A 21276-nucleotide genomic window follows, 5' to 3' on the forward strand; every position below is an offset into this window, starting at 1 on the left:
ATTAGCAGGTTATTAGAAACTGAAATCAAACAGTTTTCAACTCAAAACTTTTTTCTAGGTGATGTTACATTTGCACATAGGACCCCTTGTTCGAAAGGAGCTTCTCAACTCTCTCGTCCATTGAATTTGTCAGGTTTTGGATGGTTTCTGCTTCAATTGTTTTGCATGAGGACAGAATACCCTCCCAGAGCTGTTGCTTAGATGTGAACTGCCTTCCGCCATCATAGACACTCCTTTTGATGATGCTCCAGAGGTTCTGAATGGGATTGAGGTCAGGGGAGCATGGGGTCACACCATAAGTTTGTCCCCTTTTATGCCCATATCAGCCAGAGATGCAGATGTGTTATGTGCAGCATGAGATGATGCATTATCATGCATGAAAATGATCTTGCTGCGGAATACACGGTTCTTCTTCTTGAACCATGGCCGGAAGTGCTGTTTGAGAAACTCCACATACATTATGGAGTTCATCTTTACCCCTTCAGGGATCCTAAAGGGGCCGACAATCTCTCTCCCCATGATTCCAGCCCAAAACATTACTCCACCTCCTCCTTGTTGGCACCGTAGCCATGTTTGCTTGGGGTGTCCATCAACCAGCCATCCTCCACTCCATCCATCTGGACCATCGAGCGTTGCACGGCACTCATCGGTGTACAAAACAGTTTTGAAGTCAGTCTTCATGTATTGTTTGGCCCACTGGAGCCGTTTCTGCTTGTGTGCAGTGGATAGAGGAGGTCGACAGGATGGCTTACGCACAGCTGCAAACCTCTGAAGGACCCTGCATCTTGTTGTTCGGGGAACGTTGGAGGCACCAGCAGCTTCAAAAACTTGTCTGCTGCTATGACAAGGCTTTTTTGCCGATGCTCTTTTAACCTGACGTAATTGCCTGTAGGAAAGAGTCCTCAATTTTCCCTTATCAGCACACACACGTGTGTACTGTGAATCAGCTACATACTTCTTGATTGTGCGATGATCAGGATGAAGTGTCTTGGCAATGTTGATTGTAGTCATGCCTTGACCTAAACACTCCACAATTTGTTGCATCTCAGCGCCGACACATCCTTTTTCTTTCCCATTTTGGCAGAAAATGTAGGCTGCTTAATATTATGGGACAGCCTTCTTAAGTAGTCTTGCCTTTCATTGGACACACCTGCCAAACTAATTAGCACAGGTGTCTGCAATTGCTTACAGTGATATAGGGACCCCTGACACACATCACCATCAATGAGTTTAACTGACAAACAAAAAAATTCTTCCCTTATCACTCCTAAACACTTTTTGCATAATAATTTGGAACACAGGGTATATGTGCTTTTCCACAAAACACCAGTGGTTCACGTAGTGAATCTTATAGTTCTAACTTGCCAACCATGGTCTGTATGGAGTTGTTCAATAAAGGGCCCAAAATTAAGATAACATAGACGGGAGAGGTCTCTATGAATAGGAATTCCTAAGTATTTGATACCCTGTGAGGGCCAGGCAAAGGGAAAGTTGGACTGGATGGAATCCTGTATGGATTTGGGAAGGGAGACATTGAGGGCCTCAGACTTCGCTGCATTGATTTTAAAATTTGACCATGTAACAAAGTGATCTATTTCAGCCATAACAGCAGGGATGGATATATGTGATTGAGTGATATATGCTAGGACATCATCAGCAAATGCAGAGCACTTGTACTCGGTGCCTCCCATCTCAATCCACCTAATATTGGGGTCATGGCGAATTGATGAGAGCAGGTGCTCCGTCACTAGGATGTATAAGAGAGGGGACAGAGGACATCCCTGCCTTGTCCCATTGGTGATTATGAAAGGTCATGAAAATGTTCCATTTATCTTCAGCCTAGGTGACGTATTGCGATACAGGACCTTGATTTTGCCTATAAAAGGGCCCCTTGACCCCTACCCCAAGCTTTTTAAGGGAATAATATATGGCGTGCCAGGAGACTCTATGGAGTGCTTTCTCAGCATCCAACGAGAGTATGTAATTACAAATTTTTAACTGCATCTAGCCCAGGAAATACTTTGTGCCTAGTAGCAGTGTCTGCTAGTCAGCGGATTATCCCAGCTGTTAAGCAAGCTACACCACCTGTACTTTGGACACTTAATTTTTTCAAAGGAAATGGTTCGGGCCCCCGGGACACTCAGTGAAGATCATCGGGGAGACACCCCAAGGCATAGGGGCTGGGACTTGCCCTCCAATAGATCCTTGTAAAAGGATTTAAAGTGTATTCATTCAAATTAGAGAGACAATTTAAATTACAAAGCTTAGACCTGCCTCCACCGCAGGGGGGCTCGCTCGACCCACCAGGGGACAGGCACCAGTATTGGGAGAGGGGGGCTGGCCGTCAGGGTCCACCGCAGCTCTGGCACAAACCCGGCGACACGGAGGTCGCATGGACAGGAACGGACTGGCTGTGTCGGCTTCGCACTTTTTTGGTTTTAGAAGGGCATGACATGCCTATATCTGTGTCTCCCCCTCCTTTTACTCCTCCACCTCTTTTCTTTTCGCATGACTATATGTACTTGTCACTTTTCCATGTGTTAGTTGTGTCTTCTGAGCAGTTTGTCAGCTTTTGGACACCTTTGAAGGTGTTTTCTATGTGTTTCTATGTGTTTTTGTTTGCCTGTCATTGGTTTTAACGGTGTTCGACGGTGTTCGACGAACAGTTCGACGAACAGTTTGGCGAACATACGGGTGTTCGACGAACCGAACTCGAACACTACGGGTGTGGCTCAACACTATTCATCAGTTGAAATGATCTTTGTTGCAGCTCAAAAGATCATCGTTCTGTGCGGTGCATCTTCCTGTGTAAAAAGGATCTGCAGCGCCAAGAACTGTGACCACCTATGTGCACTGAGCAATATATTACAGATGGCTCAGTTCGCATTGTTTACCATGGTCGGCAGACTGATGGTCAGGGTAGAGGTCGATCACGATTGTCCAATTTCGGACAGCTGATCGCATTGTCCTCCGGGAGAGAAGCTGCCGGCCAACGCGTCACTCCTTCAGCCAACAATCATCTAATGTTTATGGCTGGCCTTAGTGTCAGGAACAGCAGCACCACGAGACACAACATCTACAGTGAGTGTCCTAGGTATATAAAAGCCATTTACAGAAATTGCAAAGTTTAACCCTTTTGCTGCCTACCTAAACACATTGCTTTCTTAGTCAGCTATAAAAAGAGGCAGTGAACCCCCCCTGTCTTCAGAAAATATATTTTATTACCACAGAACTGAGAAAAGGGGCTGTTTAGTGGCAAGAAAGCAGCTCATCTTCAAACTACTGTTGATCATTTCACTCCATGTGTGCAATATATCCACAAAGACAGAAAAAAGCCCTCTACTCATCTACTCACCCCCCGGAATGTGGGGGGGCTGGGAGTCTGTATTCTTAGCTGACTGAAGCAAAGGCAGGAACTACTGCCTGCTTCTGAGTCCTTGGAAGCTGCCAGTCTTGGCTCTTGCTGGGTTGGCTCTACGCAGCTAGAGGTGATGCTGACTGACGGTGTCAGTGTGGATGCTGGTGCTTCCCTCCTCCTTCAGATCATGAATATGAAAAGGAGGAAAAGGATGTCACATGGGAGAATGGGTAGAGGTAGGACACAGTGCTGGAGTTGATCCCTGCATAGCGGCAGCACAGGGACCTAAATATTAAATCACTGGAGGGACTTGTGGAGTGCTTCTCTAGGGATACTGAGCAACCCACTGCCCATTGCCCATCAGGCATTTGCAAGAATTGCCAAGTGGCCAGCTTGTAATGGGCACTGACTGGTGTGAATTCCTCCAGAAGGCTTCTGTCCAGTATTGGACCCCTGCCCAAGAATGGAAACATAAAAGGATGTTGTAGTATTATTTTTTATCATTACCTAATGGGGTACACTCGGGTAATCTAACCAGGAACTGAACCCGGATTCAAAGCAATTATTCACATCATAGTAATAGTTTTTTTTAAATTGCACTATAAAAATATGAGCCAGGAAAAGGTACAAGTGATCCAGCGGAAAAAAGGCTTAGGTGCAAAAATATAAAATTTAGCTCTTATTAGTCATTAAAAGAATACTCCAAAGACATTTTTGGCAATAGTGCAATTTATAGACTTAGACTTTTGACTTAAAGATTTTTCTTCTAAAAAATATGAGCATCTCTATTCAAATCTGCATTTTTTTTAGGAATGGCTAACCTGTACTTGTTGCCATAGAAGGTGAGACCAATGTCTTCTGATTGACTACATTACATGAAATCTTTGTGCAATAGAAAGATATCTCAGAATCTTTCCTTTGATATTGAGAAGTGCATTTCTTTTTTACATCAGTTTATCTTTAGCTTTCAGGCTCAGACTTTTTTCTTTTTGCAGTGACTATAATGCTGTGAAAATGCATACAATTTGCAACCATTTAGTTCTGCAGAGCACTAATTCATTTTGTAATAAACCTGCTATGACTGAGGGTGTTTTCAGTCTTGATGATCTGAGCAAAATTTTCAATTTTTAAAATGCCACATCTTAAAAAAGATTTTTGTTTTAATTTCTTACTCTACCATTTATTTTTGCAGAGCAGATGTGGCTATTATCATGATTATAACAAGCTAGAAACATTATATTTTTTATGTTATATGCTATATAAATATGGAATATGGACAGAAAAAACAATTCTTGGCTATTTCAATTTGTAAAAGAAAATGTATGTAAAATTAGTAATTATTGCTATGTACATAACAATGTGACATAAATGATTTTCATGTAACTCCCGACATCATATCACACTCCAAATAACATAAGAGGGTAATTGGCTTCTTATAAAATTATAAATAGTTTATAAATAGTGACAATCTTTATACAGCACTGCAGAATATGTTGTAACTTTAAGAGAAATTGAAAATAAAATATACATATAAACTTATAGTTCCATGATAGAGCAAAAAAAATGGGCATGAGAAATTATTTTTAAATGCATGACATTGTTTAAATTCCTGCATAAGATTGTGAGATCTATTTACAAAATTTTAGTTTTTTGACAGTGAAATGGAGCTTTACTTGCTCCTAATGTTTAAAGAGGTTGTCTGATCATATGGTATTGATGACCTATCTGCTGCATCAATAGAAGATCAGTGGGTGTCCAACACCAAGCCCATATTGGCCACCTGACCCACTAGTCAGACTCATGGTGAGCTGTAGCACTCAGCTACATAGTGGGCCTTCGAACCTGTTTCTTTGGCCGCCAGCCCTTTAATTTTTCTTCGGAGTCATAGTGTATGTAGCGGAGTATACACTGCTGGACTAAGTGACAGCATCAGGAGGACGTTCCTTGTTGGTGGAGTTAGTGCGCTCTGCTCTCCCACTCCAAGTTATTTGAAACAGCTCCTGGAGGACTGCAGTGTTTCATCTCCAAGCTCTGAATGAGTTAAGATGGGGCTATGTGATGTATATACAGCAGCCATCGGTGTATCCTATGTGGAGTATATACATCAGTCTTAATGTATCTGTGGCGCCCTGCTGCGCATTGGTGCCACAGAACCCAGAAGGGTGCATGGATGGACTTCTCCACAAGAGACCCTCACTACATTCACACACCTCCACCCTACCACCTCAGACCAGCAGAGGGAGCCCATTAGGGATATATATAGGGAGGGTGGGGCCAGGCAGTTAGTTAGTTAGTCTCTCAGTCAGGGAGAGAGTCTGCTGACGCTCAGAGAGCAGAGAAGAGGCAGCAAGCTGGCTGCTGTGCTTATGCGAGCCGAGGCCTACAGCACGTGTGAAGGCCTAGTGAGGGCGAAGAAGACCATCGCCCGCGGAGCTGCGGCCTATTTGATAAGAAAGTGAAGAAGGTAGGCTTCGGTTCACTAGGGGAGCACAACCATGGCGGACGACCACAAGCCGCCGGTGCACCGGTTAACGCTCCAGATGCCCAACCTGCGCCCGGCGTTGCACAGGCCGAAGTGGTCGCTCCACCAGCAGGGGTCGTGACCCCGTTGATACCCATGGCCCTGCCATATATCCCTGGAGCAAAATGGCTTCCGCAGTATAATGGCAAACCAGACACCCTGTCCGGGTTCAAGAGAAAAATATGCGGTGTGCTAGACATGTATTCTATGACCGGTAAACAGAGAGCCGCTGTTGTGCTGGGACAATTGATTGGTGTCACAGAGCGGGAAGTTGAAACCTGGCCAGCCGCAGACCAGGAATCAGTATCCATCATATTTAAGAGACTTCAAACTGTGTTTGAAAACCGCAGTGAGACAGATCTCCGGATGAGGTTCTACCATTGTGTCCAGAAACCTGAGGACAGTGTCCGGGACTACGCCTGGCGCTTACAGGAAGCCCTGCGGGCCCTGAAACAGGTTAGTCCAGCCAGCATACAAAATGAAAATAAGATGCTGACGGAACAGTTCATCCGGGGGTTGAGGTCCCAGGAGGAGAGCAGAACTGTACAGTGGTGGGCCTTATACCATCCAGATGCCACCTTTGGCATCAGGAGGACGTTCCTTGTTGGTGGAGTTAGTGCGCTCTGCTCTCCCACTTCAAGTTATTTGAAACAGCTCCTGGAGGACTGCAGTGTTTCATCTCCAAGCTCTGAATGAGTTAAGATGGGGCTATGTGATGTATATACAGCAGCCATTGGTGTATCCTATGTGGAGTATATACATCAGTCTTAATGTATCTGTGGCGCCCTGCTGCGCATTGGTGCCACAGAACCCAGAAGGGTGCATGGATGGACTTCTCCACAAGAGACTACATTCACACACCTCCACCCTACCACCTCAGACCAGCAGAGGGAGCCCATTAGGGATATATATAGGGAGGGTGGGGCCAGGCAGTTAGTTAGTTAGTCTCTCAGTCAGGGAGAGAGTCTGCTGACGCTCAGAGAGCAGAGAAGAGGCAGCAAGCTGGCTGCTGTGCTTAGGCGAGCCGAGGCCTACAGCACATGTGAAGGCCTAGTGAGGGCCCTGAGTGGCTGAAGGCGAGAGGAGAAGGAAAAAGTAGCGAGGGGGCAGAGGAGCATACCAGGCTCACCCCGATATATATACCGGACACCGGGTCGGCGCCTACAGGGACCCTTTACATCCAGTAGGAACCACCGGAACCCCTGGAGGACTACAGGTCCCAGGTTCACCAAACGCTAATTGCAGTACCAGGGCTAGGAGTCACGGAGGCCCTAGCATCCAGGGAGAGTGACCTCCAAGAAAAAGCCCTACCACCAGGTCAGCAGGTGCAAAGAGAAACAGTAACCAAGCTAGGCTTAGCTCCAGGCAGGTCAGAAGCTTAGCGAGGAAAGCCACGGATCAGGGGGCCCTATACTCGCTCACTGGGGAGAGTCCAAAAGTGCACCCTTCGTCCGGAGTACCCTGGACCGTGCCTGCACCATCACCAGTAAAGGTACTGAAGCTTACCCCCGTGTGAGTGTCCGTCTTTCCTCCGAGAACGTCCTGCCATCTCTCCCCTGCACCACCATCCATTACACCCCACTCTGCCCTGGAGCTAGCTCTACCTGTGGAGAGCCACACCATCCCTGCTGCAGCAACACCAGCTCCAGAGGATTGCTCCACAGCGGCAGCACCCCCTTAGCCGCATTCCACAGGTGACATCACGAACACTTTAAATCCCTTATAAATATCCCCCCCTTTTACTGACCGCCCTGGGTCACGGACCGGGCCAGCTACCGTGATATCCCCCGGCAACCAGAGGCCCAGCTACCGAGTACCCCACGGCCCAGGGGGCGTGTCAGCCTTGGCGTCACGAACAGGATTCCGTGCCCGTTGCCACCGAGTACTGTGCACCTTAAAAGACTGTAATACTCACTGTGGTGAAGTTTTCCCGCCATTCCCGAGATTTCCCGCCATTGTCTGCCATCTTCCTGTCGCAGCGCGGGAAGAAGAGGGGCGTAGCCACAGGAATCGGAGACGTGTAACCGCTGGAAGAGCGCGAAGCCCAGAACACGCCCCGCCCCTGACGTCGAACCAGGAAGCGTCAGGTCCTGGAAGGAGCCCAGAGGACGCTCTGACGTCAGACGCGAGTGACGCAAGGTCCTGGAAGAAGACCATCGCCCGCGGAGCTGCGGCCTATTTGATAAGAAAGTGAAGAAGGTAGGCTTCGGTTCACTAGGGGAGCACAACCATGGCGGACGACCAGCAAGCCGCCGATGCACCGGTTAACGCTCCAGATACCCAACCTGCGCCCGGCGCTGCACAGGCCGAAGTGGTCGCTCCACCAGCAGGGGTCGTGACCCCGTTGATACCCATGGCCCTGCCATATATCCCTGGAGCAAAATGGCTTCCGCAGTATAATGGCAAACCAGACACCCTGTCCGGGTTCAAGAGAAAAATATGCGGTGTGCTAGACATGTATTCTATGACCGGTAAACAGAGAGCCGCTGTTGTGCTGGGACAATTGATTGGTGTCACAGAGCGGGAAGTTGAAACCTGGCCAGCCGCAGACCAGGAATCAGTATCCATCATATTTAAGAGACTTCAAACTGTGTTTGAAAACCGCAGTGAGACAGATCTCCGGATGAGGTTCTACCATTGTGTCCAGAAACCTGAGGACAGTGTCCGGGACTACGCCTGGCGCTTACAGGAAGCCCTGCGGGCCCTGAAACAGGTTAGTCCAGCCAGCATACAAAATGAAAATAAGATGCTGACGGAACAGTTCATCCGGGGGTTGAGGTCCCAGGAGGAGAGCAGAACTGTACAGTGGTGGGCCTTATACCATCCAGATGCCACCTTTGACACCCTTAAGGACATGGCTATAAAGGGGCTGCAGCCCCTGGAAACAACAGATACTGCTATCCAGCGTTACCAGGGTGGGGCCACCCCAGTGCCCGCAGCACCCACTGCCCCTTCACTAACGGTGGAAACAAAGATGCAAACAGTGCCTCCTAGCGAGTTTGACAGCCTACGCTCTGAAGTGCGCCAGTTAAGTAAAACCCTGGCCACTGTACTGAGCAACCTGCAGCTACAGGAGGAGCCCGAAGGAAGGATACTACTCGCCGTCAGCCCTCAGGATGTCCCCTGGATGAGAAGAAGAAGGAGGACAATGCCACCCCATAGGAGGACAACCCCACCCCGGGGGAGGACAACGCCACCCCGTGGGTGGACCAACGACCAACGTCACCCTCAAGGAGAATTAATCTGCTACCGCTGCAAGAAGGCAGGCCACACAGCGTGGAACTGTCCTTTAAACGAGCAAACCCTGGGGCCGAGGGCCGACACCCAGGAGTAAATCAAGCAGGCCCATCCAGCTGGTACCACCGGTTCGTAGGAGTGAGGCCTTTCCTGTCCATCATGCTGGATGGCATCGCGACACCTGCCCTGCTGGACACTGGATCCCAGGTAACCATCATACCTGATGTCCTCTACAAAAGGTACTGGTCCGTAGATGAACTCCGGCCGCCAGCCCCAAACTTCTCCATGTATGCCTCTAACGGCCTTCCTCTTAACCTAGTAGGGGTTAAGGATGTAAACAGTGAAGGTGGGGAGAGTGGAGCTAAAGGACCAGGGACTGATTGTAGTGGAAACTAACCCTAGTGATACAGACTTGTACATGATACTTTGTACAAATATTGTCGGTAACTGTTTGGGAGAAGTGTTGTTTTTGCTCCAACAGAGTGCTGACACCACCAAACCAGGGCAGAGGAAGGTGCTCCAGAGGGAGATATGAGCCCTCCTGTACCAGCAACAGGTAAAGCTAACAGGTGGTGAAATTGGTAATGTATGGGTGACAGATCCGATACCCATTGTGATTCCCCCAATGAGTGAAATGCTGATTTGGTGTAGGGCAGCAATAGGTCTCAAAGGACAGAACTACCAGGCGGTAGTGGAGCCCATTAGCTCAGAGCACAGACCTACACTCTTAACCACCAGGGGGGTGGTTGATGTACGCAATGGGAGGGTACCCGTACGTCTCCTAAATTCTGGGGAGGATGAAGTTAAATTACCAAGATACGCCACTGTTGCCAGGTTGTACACCGTGAATGATGAGGCCATACACACAGTGGAATCCTTGACCCCACCAGATACAGTGGAGGACAATGACTCCGAAGCTCAGCTGGAGGATTGGTGTCAACAGCTCCATGTTGGGACTGACGCCACTCCTGTCCATCAAAAACAAGGTGTATACAGGGTGGTCCAGGAATACCTACAGGTATTCAGCAAACACCCACTTGATTTTGGGAGGATTAAAGGGGTACAACACCATATACCCACAGGTGACGATACACCCATCAAAGAACGTTACAGGCCAATCCCACCAGCACACTACCAGAAAGCGAAGGAAATGTTGCACGACATGAAGAAAGCAGGGGTAATAAGAGATAGCTGTAGCCCCTGGGCAGCTCCCCTGGTCCTGGTCAGGAAAAAGGATGGAAGCATGAGAATGTGTGTAGATTACAGACAGGTAAATCACATAACACATAAAGATGCATACCCTTTGCCCTGTATAGAGGAATCCCTGGCTGCATTAAAGTCTGCAAATTACTTATCTACCCTTGACCTCACTAGTGGGTACTGGCAAGTAGCAGTTGCTGAGGAGGACCGGGAGAAGACGGCCTTCACTACCCCGATGGGACTCTGCGAGTTCAACAGTATGCCATTCGGACTCTGCAACGCCCCTGGAACATTCCAGAGATTGATAGAGTGCTGTTTGGGACACCGTAACTTCGAGACTGTGCTGCTATACCTGGATGACGTAATAGTGTACTCCAAGACGTATGAGGACCATTTGAAGCACCTGACGGAGGTATTTGAAGCATTGTCCCGGTATGGGATGAAATTGAAGCCTTCCAAGTGCCACCTCCTCAAACGGAAGGTTCAGTACCTGGGGCACATCGTCAGTCCAGAAGGAGTAGCACCAGACCCGGACAAGGTCACTGCCGTCCAGAAATGTCCGGAGCCGAAGAATCTCAAGGAGGTACGTCAGTTCCTGGGACTGGTCGGGTATTACCGGAGGTTTGTAAAGGACTACACCAAGAAGGCAGCGCCTTTGCAAGATCTCCTGGTAGGACAGTCCAACAGAGGCAAGAACCCCCCTTCCAGTGGGGTAAAGAGCAAGCTGAGTCCTTTGCAGTGATGAAAGAGATCCTGACTGGCGAAGAAATCCTGGCCTACCCTGACAACAGCCAACCATTCCTGCTGTACACTGATGCCAGCAACAAGGGACTAGGAGCTGTGTTAAGCCAGAAGCAGTATGGCAAAGAGAAGGTGATTGCCTATGCCAGCAGGAAGGTCCGTCCTACCGAGAGGAATCCAGAAAACTATAGCTCCTTCAAGTTGGAGCTCCTGGCCTTTGTCTGGGCCATCACTGAACGATTCAAGCACTACCTGGCCTCCACTAAGTTCACAGCCTATACTGACAACAACCCCTTGACACATCTAGAGACAGCCAAGTTGGGAGCCATGGAACAGCGTTGGATGGCCCGTCTGTCAAACTATCAGTTCACCATCAAATACCGGGCAGGCCACAAGAATGCCAACGCCGATGCCCTATCCAGAATGCCTCACCACTTGGAAACTGAAGAAGAAGTGGATGACCTGGAGGAGATTGAGCTACCTGCCTTCCATAGAAATGGGATGGTCCACGAGCAGCACACCTCCAGGAGGTATCATGGTAAGACACTAAACCCTTTACCTCACCACAGTTGGAAGGAGATCCAGGACAGCGACCCGGTTGTCAGCCATATCAAAGAACTGATAACCCAGGAAGGTTCCTCCCTGGAGAAGGACGTTTCTCCACAAGCCAAGCAACTGTGGAATGAGAGAAGGTCGCTGTTCATCTATAGAGAGAAGCTGTGCCGAAGGTATGTCAACCCTAGGACCCATGAGATGGTATGGCAGATCGTAGTGCCCAGGACGGACATCCAGATGGTGTTGGAGGCCTACCACGATCAAGCCTGGCACTTTGGCTGGAAGAAGCTGGAAACCCTCCTGAAGAGTCGGTTTTATTGGGTTGGAATGCGGAGCTCCATAGAGAGGTGGTGCCGGGATTGTGGACCCTGCAGTCTCAGAAGAAAAGACTACAGCAGCCAGGAGGCACCCCTGCAGTCCATCAAGACAACCCAGCCCCTGGAGATCGTCGCCCTGGACCACATCAAGCTGTCACCCAGCAGGTCAGGCTACTCGTATGCCCTGACCATGGTGGATCACTACTTCCGGTTCCTGGTGGTAGCCCCCGTCAAGGATCTGATGGCAGAAACTGCAGCAAGGACATTTCAAGCCTACTTCTGCAGGCCCCATGGATACCCGGATAAGGTGCTGACGGATCAAGGCCCTACCTTTGAAGCCGAGCTGTTCAAAGAGTGTTGCCATCTCTATGGGTGTAAGAAGATCCGGACTACACCGTACCACCCCCAAACCAATGGGTTATGTGAAAAGATGAATAATATAGTCATCGACCTGTTGAAGACCTTACCTCTAGAAGAAAGGAATCAGTGGCCAGACAGACTACCTGACCTGGTAGATCTGTACAATCACATACCTGTGAGTTCCACCAATTGTACTCCAGCGTACCTCATAAGAGCAAGACCAGGAAAGTTGCCCATGGACCTGGAGCTTGGAGTGGTAGAGCCAGAAGCAGATATGTCCACTGAAGACTGGGATGTGACCCGACAGGAGCAGTACAAGAGAGTACAGGCCTGTGTCGAAGACAGTCTAAGTAGGGTGAGAGATAAGCAGGAAGCACAGTACAACAAGAGTGCACCAGCTGAACCCTTGACACCTGGAGAAGTTGTGCTGAAACAAAAGAGAAGCTTGACGACCGGTAGGAAAGAGAACCTTACACTGTGTTGAATTCCAGATTCGACAATAGAAAAACCTGTCTTATTAGCAAAGACGGAGGAAGAACGACTGCAACGGTATCAAGAGACCATCTGAAGTTGTGCCCAAGTCTGCTGAAGCACCAGGAGGAAGTGCCTCTCACCGTACCAGAGGAGCCTAAAGAAGACGTATTCCATACTGTCTTAGGAGATTTCCCGGCATATTGGCCTCAACTGGATGGAGCGGTAATAATACCTGTGCTACACTTCTACCAACAGCCAGAACACTCTCCACTGCAAGTAAGACCTGTAAGTGCCCTAGAAGAGCCTGATCAGGAAGAATCCCCGGAAGAAGGATCACCAGTAGAAGAAGAGCCAGTAGGCCCAGTAACCAGTGAACTTGCCAGTCCCGTAGAGCGGTTAAGGCAGTCTTGCAGTCCACCAACACATAGAGCGGAAGGTAGCGCAAGCATCCACACTACACGCATTCCAGTACTACGTAGGTCACCGCGTAGCACAAAAGGCCAGACCCCTGTCAGGTATTGAGAGTAAACAGAGGAACGCTGACAGTATAAATAGTTACCCAGTAGGGTATTGCATAATGTTTATTGCATAAACTGAAATTAAATATATGTGTTCATTTAGTTACCCGTAAGGGTATATATAAGGACTCTGTGGCTGAGGACTGTGAGCAGCCCAAAAACTGTCATGTACATAGTTGCATTCCCTGGAGTGCCCCTTAAGTGACCACGGAACAAAAACCTGTTTGGCATGGTGGAAGACGTGGTCCAGCACCTGGATCACCTATGCCCTGTAGCCACGCCCAGGGCCTACGTTGAGGGTTTTCAGGCGGGTCCCTCATGTTCCTTCATCGGTGAAATGGACACCAGGTTACAGGACTTGCTGTGACTTAAATAATTGTTATTATTGTATTATAATGTTACCTGTAACGTTCAAGAAAAGTGCCTCCCATAAAGGGAAGAAATGTTATTGTTTAAACCTGTTTTTGAAAAAAATGCTTCAGTCCAGGAGTACTGAGTTTTACTAGGGGGGGGATGTGGCGCCCTGCTTCGCATTGGTGCCACAGAACCCAGAAGGGTGCATGGATGGACTTCTCCACAAGAGACCATCACTACATTCACACACCTCCACCCTACCACCTCAGACCAGCAGAGGGAGCCCGTTAGGGATATATATAGGGAGGGTGGAGCCAGGCAGTTAGTTAGTCTCTCAGTCAGGGTGCTGACACTCAGAGAGCAGCGAAGAGGCAGTGAGCTGGCTGCTGTGCTTAGGCGAGCTGAGGCCTACAGCACGTGTGAAGGCCTAGTGAGGGCCCTGAGTGGCTGAAGGTGAGAGGAGAAGGAAGAAGTAGCGAGGGGGCAGAGGAGCATACCAGGCTCACCCCGATATATATACCGGACACCGGGTCCGCGCCTACAGGGACCCTTTACACCCAGTAGGAACCACCGGAACACCTGGAGGACTACAGATCCCAGGTTCACAAAACGCTGATTGCATTACCAGGGCTAGGAGTCACGGAGGCCCCAGCGTCCAGGGAGAGTGAACTCCAAGAAAAAGCCCTACCACCTGGTCAGCAGGTGCAAAGAGAGACAGTAACCAAGCTAGGCCTAGTTCCAGGCAGGTCAGAAGCTTTAGCGAGGAAAGCCACGGATCAGGAGGCCCTATACCCGCTCACTGGGGAGAGTCCAAAAGTGCGCCCTTCGTCCAGAGTACCCTGGACCGTGCCTGCACCATCACCAGTAAAGGTACTGAAGCTTACCCACGTGTGAGTGTCCGTCTTTCCTCCGGGACCGTCCTGCCGTCTCTCCCCTGCACCACCATCCATTACACCCCACGCTGCCCTGGAGCTAGCTCTACCTGTGGAGAGCCACACCATCCCTGCTGCCGTAACACCAGCTCCAGAGAACTGCTCCACAGCGGCGGCACCCCCTTAGCCGCATTCCACAGGTGGCATCACGAACACTTTAAATCCCTTACTGACCGCCCTGGGTCACGGACCGGGCCAGCTACCTTGATATCCCCCGGCAACCAGAGGCCCGGCTGCCGAGTACCCCACGGCCCAAGGGACGCGTCATATCCTATGTGGTATATATATATATTTATATATATATATATATAGTACAGACCAAAAGTTTGGACACACCTTCTCATTTAAAGATTTTTCTGTATTTTCATGACTATGAAAATTGTACATTCACACTGAAGGCATCAAAACTAAGAATTAACACATGTGGAATTATGTACTTAACAAAACAGTGTGAAACAACTGAAAATATGTCTTACATTCTAGGTTATTCAAAGTAGCCACCTTTTGCTTTGATGACTGCTTTGCACACTCTTGGCATTCTCTTGATGAGCTTCAAGAGGTAGTCACCGGAAATGGTCTTCCAACAATCTTGAAGGAGTTCCCAGAGATGCTTAGCACTTGTTGGCCCTTTTGCCTTCACTCTGCGGTCCAGCACACCCCAAACCATCTCGATAGGGTTCAGGTCTGATGACTGGGAGGCCAGGTCATCTGGCGTAGCACCCCATCACTCTCCTCCTTGGTCTAATAGCCCTTACACAGCCTGGTGGTGTGTTTGGGGTGATTGTCCTGTTGAAAAATACATGATGGTCCAACTAAACGCAAACTGGATGGAATAGCATGCCGCTGCAAGATGCTGTGGTAGCCTTGCTGGTTCAGTATGCCTTCAATTTTGAATAAATCCCCAACAGTGTCACCAGCAAAGCACCCCCAAACCATCACACCTCCTCCTCCATTCTTCACGGTGGAAACCAGGCATGTAGAGTCCATCCGTTCACCTTTTCTGCATCGCACAAAGACACGGTGGTTGGAACCAAAGATCTCAAATTTGGACTCATCAGACCAAAGCACAGATTTCAACTGGTCTAATGTCCATTCCTTGTGTTCTTTAGCCCAAACAAGTCTCTTCTGCATGTTGCCTGTCCTTAGCAGTGGTTTCCTAGCAGCTATTTTACCATGAAGGCCTGCTGCACAAAGTCTCCTCTTAACAGTTGTTGTAGAGATGTGTCTGCTGCTAGAACTCTGTGTGGCATTGACCTGGTCTCTAATCTGAGCTGCTGTTAACCTGCGATTTCTAAGGCTGGTGACTCAGATAAACTTATCCTCAGAAGCAGAGGTGACTCTTGGTTTTCCTTTCCTGGGGCGGTCCTAATGTGAGCCAGTTTCTTTGTAGCACTTGATGGTTTTTGCAACTGCACTTGGGGACACTTTAAAAGTTTTCCCAATTTTTCAGACTGACTGACCTTCATTTCTTAAAGTAATGATGGCCACTCGTTTTTCTTTACTTAGCTGCTTTTTTCTTGCCATGATACAAATTTTAACAGTCTGTTCAGTAGGACTATCATCTGTGTATCCACCAGACTTCTGCACAACACAACTGATGGTCCCAACCCCATTTATAAGGCAAGATATCCCATTTATTAAACCTGACAGGGCACACCTGTGAAGTGAAAACCATTTCCGGTGACTACCTCTTGAAGCTCATCAAGAGAATACCAAAAGTGTGCAAAGCAGTCATCAAACCAAAAGGTGGCTTCTTTGAAGAACCTAGAATATAAGACATTTTTTCAGCTGTTTCACACTTTTTTGTTAAGTATATAATTCCACATGTGTTAATTCATAGTTTTGATGCCTTCATTGTGAATGTACAATTTTCATAGTCAAGAAAATACAGAAAAATCTTTAAATGAGAAGGTGTGTCCAAACTTTTGGTCTGTACTGTACGTTTTCAGAAAATACTGCCATTTCTGGCCTCCATTAAAAAAAATTTTCAGTGTGTCAGCAAATTTTTTGACACTGGTTTGTTGTTCAAAACAGTTACCTACATGCCATGTATTTAAAACTGTGTTTTCTCCATCACACGATTCAAATATACGTTTTCAGAAAATACTGCCATTTTCTGGCCTCCACTACAAAAAATTTTCAGTGTGTCAGCAAAGTTTTTGACACTGGTTTGCTGTTCAAAACAGTTACCTACAGGCCAGGTATTTAAAACTGTGTTTTCTCCATCACACGGATCACATATATGTTGTCAGAAAATACTGCCATTTCTGGCCTCCATTAGAAAAATTTTCAGTGTGTCAGTGAAGCAATTGACACCAGATTGCTGTTCAAAATAGTTACCTACAGGCGAGGTATTTAAAACTGTTTTTTCTCCGTCACACGGCTCACATATACGTTGTCAGAAAATACTGCCATTTCTGGCCTCCATTAAAAATTTCTTTCAGTGCGTCAGTGAACCAATTCACAGCAGTTTGCTGGTCAAACTAGTTGCCTACAGGCCAGGTACTTAAAACTCTGTTTTCTCCGTCACACGGATCACATATAAATTCACTCCAAACTCAGTCATTTGTAGTGAGCATGGAAGATACTGTCCTCCATTTAAAATGGGCAGGGCACATGGCAAGGGACGGGGAACTGGACGTGATGGTAATGGTGCATGCAGAGGCCGAGGACAAGGCTGTGGGTAAGCCGAAATTGTGCCACAACAAACACCCACATCTTCTCGCCTGACCTTCCTGTCCCAATTTCTAGGGGACCGCAGCACACCACTATTGAACCCAGAGCAGTGTCAAAAGTTTGTTGGTTGGATAGCGGATAATTCTTCCAGTCACTTAGCCACCACCACCACCACCCTGTTTTCCACAAGGTCAAGTCTCAGTAGCTGTGAGTCTGGACCGCATATTCCTCACCCTTCCTCCCACCATGCCGAGTACCCAAAGACAACTGATCCCACACTTGGGCACTCTGAAGAGCTGTTCACTTTTCCATTTATAGTTTCGGGCCTCTCGCCCGGTCCACTTGAAGCGGGGCAAGAGGAGATTGCATGTAGCGATGCCCAAATATTTGAGCAGCCACGGTCACATGCAGGCGACGGTTAGGAAGTGTCACAAGAGGTGGACGATGATGAGACACAATTGCCAGAAAGTCAGGAGGAGGATCAGGGTGCGGAAGTGGAAGACAAGGTGGTGGATGATATAGTAACTGACCCAACCTGGCAGGAGGACATGCAGAGCGAGGACAGCAGTACACAGGGGGAGGGAGGCAGAGCACCACAACAGGCAGGAAAAAGCAGTGTGGTGGCTGCAGACAGAAGGCAGGCAACCGTTCCCCAAAACACCAACACGAAGGAAGTTGCCAGTACAACTGTTAGGTCATCCCGAGTCTGGTTGTTTTTTAAAGACTCTGCCGATAACCCCAAATAGGCCATTGGCAACACCTACCAGGCCAGCATCAGCAGGAGTGACAAAACTAGCAGCCTGACCACCACCAGTATGATCAGGCACATGGCAGCAAAGCACCCGACTTTGTGGGCCGAACCCCAGGGTCCAGGAACAGTGTCTGCAGGTGGCACCATTGCTTCTTCCGCTGTTGTGCATGCAAGCCAATCCCCTGTCCATGGTGCATGCGAAGATGCCTCCCGCCCTGCACCTGTCGTTGCGCACTCTCAAGTAGCAGCAACAGGAAGTACGTCCATGTCCTTTTTCCAGCGCAGCGTTCAGTTGTCCTTGGAACGCAAACGCAAATATGCAGCTAACGCCCTACAAGCCACACTACTAAATTCTCACATTTCACGACTGCTTGCACTCAAAATGTTGCCTTTTAGGCTTGTGGAAACGGAAGCATTCTGCAACCTGATGGTGGCGGCCGTCCCTCGGTACTCGGTCCCTAGCCGCCAGTATTTCTCCCGGTGTGCCGTCCCCGCATTACACAAGCACGTGTCCCAAAATACTAGCCGTGCTCTCAACAACGCAGTTACCGATAAAGTCCACATAACCACGGACACGTGGCAAGTGCTTGTGGGCAGGGACGGTACATCTCACTGACGGCACACTGGGTTAACATAGTGGAAGCCGGGACCCAGTCGGATCTTGGGATGGAACACGTTCTCCCGATGACAAGGATTGCGGGCCCTAGGTCAATCAGGGTTGCCCCCACGGTCTACAGCTCCTGCACCTCCTCCTCTTCAGCCTCCATCTCTGAAATGACCACATCAGTCACAAGCTAGAATCACTGCAGCACTGCTTCGGCCAAGTGGCAACAGGCTGTGCTGAAGCTAATATGCTTAGGTGGAAAAACGCACAATACTGAAGAGTTGTGGACAGCTCTGAAAGAGCAGGCAGATCTGTGGCTCACACCGCTGAACCTACAGCCAGGCATGGTCGTGTGTGACAATGGCCGGAACCTGGTAGTGGCTCTGAGGCGAGGCGAGCTCACACATGTACCATGCCTGGCCCATGTGCTTAACCTCGTGGTTCAGCGTTTTCTCAAATCCTACCCGAAGATGCCGGATCTGATTGTTAAAGTACTCCGCCTGTGTGCCCATTTTAGAAAGTTAGCTACAGCTTCCGCTTCCCTTGCAGTGTTTCAGCAGCATTTTCAGCTTCCGGCTCACAGACTGTTGTGTGATGTCCCCATGCGTTGGAACTCTACACTGCAAATGTTGGGAAGGATTTGTGAGCAGAAGAGGGCAGTTGTTGAGTACCAGCATCAATAAGTCCGTCGGTATTCAGTTCAGGCTCCACACATAACACCTCAGGAGTGGACATGGATGTCAGGGATATGTACCATCCTCCAAAACTTTGAGGACTCCACCAAGATGGTGAGCGGCGATGATGCCATAATTAGCACCACCATCCCGCTTCTCTGTGAATAGAGAGCGTTTCAGAAGACAATCAAAGAGGATGCATTGCAGGCAGAGCACGATGAGATGGAGCACGGAACCAAACAGGGTGATTACACACAGCCAAGCCTCATCTCATCCCAACATGGATTGGGTGACAATGAGGAGGAGAAGGAGGAAGGACAGGAGCTAGTTTCATGCACTATAGACGGTACTACCTGCACAGCTGTCATACCATCTGTTCAGCGTGGATGGCCAGAGGACAGAGAGGAGGAAGAGGTTGGAGGAGGAGGAGAGCATGGTCAGTCATCCTCTTGGTGAGGACACGCAAGTCTTGCCTGTTAGTAGTCTGGCACGCATGGCTGAGTTTATGTTACGCTGCCTTTCCCATGACCCTCGCCTTCTCAAAATTTTGGGTGACAGTCATTACTGGTTGGTGACACTTCTAGACCCACGCTACAAGGAGAACTTTATATCTCATATTCCTGAGACGGACAGGTCTACAAAAATGGGGGTGTACCAGAAGGCCCTTGTTGTGGCACTATTAAAAAAATTCCCATCTGAAAATGCTGGTGGCAGAGGGCACACTTCGTTGGACAACCAAGGAGTACAGGCGAGAGAAGCACAACTTCAATCCAGCAGAGGCAGGGGAACACTGTCGAAGTTCTGGGAGAGGTTTCTCAGACCCTCCCATCGGACAGGCCCTGAGGAGCGGGGTACTCTTAAAAGGAGTGCAAAGTTTGGGAAGATGCTGAGGGAGTACCTTGCAGACCGTACCAATGTCCTCCATGATTCCATTGTGCCTTATAATTATTGGGTATCCAAGCTGGATATGTGGAATGAAGTGGCTCTCTATGCCTTGGAGGTTCTGGCCTGCCCTGCCACCAGCGTTTTATCAGAGCGGGTTTTTAGTGTCGCTGGTGGAATTATAACTGATAAGTGCATCCGCCTGTCAACTGAAAATGCTGACAGGCTGACTCTTATAAAAATGAACAAGGGCTGGATTGGGCCAGACTTCTCAACACCACTTAATGATAGCAGCGTAACATAAATTCCAATCCAGTGTCTTTTCTTGGGAGGTGTATTCCCATGCACCTTTCACACCCACACATGGGTATACGCTTCCTGATTTTGGCTATTTGCTCTTGTCCTCCTCCTTCTCCTCATCCTCCACCACCATATCACCAGGGTGACCATGGTCCGTGATGCAACACCCACCTAATTTTTTTAAAGGGTGCTTGTGATGCCCGTAAAAAAATTTTTTATACAGTATGTTCATGTATACCCCCCAGGGGTAAATGTTTGTCAGCCCAACACGTGCATGGGCATTACAAGTATAGGAGGCCCGCTCCTTTCTAATGGGAACATTTTTTTATGAGGCCCTCCTCCACATCTCTTCCAAGGGGCATTGAAGTGCCTCCAAAATTTTGGCAGCCCTTGCATTCACTGCATAGGCCAACACTATGGGAGACTCTCTCCTTTCTTATGGGAATTTGTCATTACTGTGGCCCTGCTCTGTGTGTTTTTAAATTCTGAGTGGGGTTTTCCCTAAAATTGGTCAGCCGTTGGACTCACTGCATACCCTATAACCGTATAGCAGACTCTCTCCTTTCTAATGGGAACATGTCGTACCTTGTTACTGTGGCCCTGCTCTGTGTGTCTTTAAATTCTTAGTGGGGTTTTTCCTAAAATTGTCAACCGTTGGACTCACTGCATACCCTATAACTGTATAGCATACTCTCTCCTTTCTAATGGGAACATGTCATACTTGTTACTGTGGCCCTGCTCCATGTGTCTTTAAATTCTTAGTTGGGTTTTTCCTAAAATTGTCAGCCGTTGAACTCACTGCATACCCTATAACTGTATAGC

The sequence above is a fragment of the Phyllobates terribilis genome, unplaced genomic scaffold (assembly GCF_046119375.1).
Source record: "Phyllobates terribilis strain yellow unplaced genomic scaffold, ASM4611937v1 Scaffold_2__4_contigs__length_985480577, whole genome shotgun sequence".
Taxonomy (NCBI): domain Eukaryota; kingdom Metazoa; phylum Chordata; class Amphibia; order Anura; family Dendrobatidae; genus Phyllobates; species Phyllobates terribilis.